Below are 1,265 nucleotides of genomic sequence, written 5' to 3'. Positions count from 1 at the left end.
ATTTTCCATGAAGGATTATACGTGTTGCCAAAGGCTTCACCCATGTAATTCACCTCTACCATTGCAGGGTTCTCAGGATCATAAGCTTCTTCTTCAAAAGATGCTTCTTTAGCACTGTTGGATGCATTTTGCAATCCATTCAGACTCTGAGAGATCATATTGACTTGTTGGGTCAATATTTTGTTCTGAGCCAGTATGGCATTCAGAGCATCAATTTCAAGAACTCCTCTCTTTTGAGGCATCCCATTACTCACAGGATTCCTCTCAGAGGTATACATAAACTGGTTATTTGCAACCATTTCAATAAGTTCCTGAGCTTCTGCATGTGTTTTCTTTAGGTGAATGGATCCACCTGCAGAGTGGTCCAGTGACATCTTGGAAAATTCAGACAGACCATCATAGAATATATCTAATGTGGTCCATTCTGAAAGCATGTCAGAAGGACACTTTTTGGTCAGCTGCTTGTATCTTTCCCAAGCTTCATAGAGGGATTCACCTTCTTTCTGTCTAAAGGTTTGAACATCCACTCTAAGCTTGCTCAGCTTTTGAGGAGGAAAGAACTTGGCTAAAAAAGCCATGACCAGCTTATCCCAAGAGTCCAGGCTATCTCTGGGTTGTAAGTCCAACCATGTTCTAGCTCTGTCTCTTACAGCAAAAAGGAAAAGCATAAGCTTGTAGACTTCAGGATCAACTCCATTGGTCTTAACAGTATCACAGATCTGCAAGAACTCAGTTAAAAACTGATAAAGATCTTCTGATGGAAGTCCATAAAACTTGCAATTCTGTTGTAGTAGAGAAACCAATTACGGCTTTAGCTCAAAATTGTTTGCTCCTATAACAGGGATTGAGATGCTTCTTCCATAAAAGTTGGAAGTTGGTGTAGTAAAATCACCAAGCATCTTCCTTGCGTTGTTGTTTGGTTCGGCCATAATTGTTTCTTTTGCTGCTTCCTTCTCGAAAATTTCAGTGAGGTCCTCTTCAGAGTTTTGTGCTTTAGCTGCTTTGAGCTTCCTCTTCAGAGTCCTTTCAGGTTCAGGATCAGCTTCAACAAGTATGCCTTTATCTTTGTTCCTACTCATATGAAAGAGAAGAAAACAAAGAAAATATGGAATCCTCTATGTCACAGTATAGAGATTCCTTAAGGTGTCAGAGGGAAACAAGAATAGAAGGATGAGGTAAGTGAAGAAGAATTCGAACACAATCAGAGAGATGGAGTTTGAATTGACAATGGAGGAGGAATGTTAGTGTTTAAATAGAAAAAGATA

General features: G+C 39.6%; 1 non-coding gene across 1 annotated transcript; it reads left to right on the top strand.

Annotated features, from left to right (window-relative positions):
- Positions 1-428: 428 nt before the first annotated feature.
- Positions 429-536, top strand: LOC127747153 (small nucleolar RNA R71). Its single transcript, XR_008008957.1, has one exon. It is a non-coding gene; the product is annotated as a small nucleolar RNA R71 (small nucleolar RNA).
- Positions 537-1,265: the final 729 nt, after the last annotated feature.

The sequence above is a fragment of the Arachis duranensis genome, chromosome 4 (genome assembly GCF_000817695.3).
Source record: "Arachis duranensis cultivar V14167 chromosome 4, aradu.V14167.gnm2.J7QH, whole genome shotgun sequence".
Classification (NCBI taxonomy): Eukaryota; Viridiplantae; Streptophyta; class Magnoliopsida; order Fabales; family Fabaceae; genus Arachis; species Arachis duranensis.
This window is presented reverse-complemented; position numbering and strand designations above follow the sequence as displayed.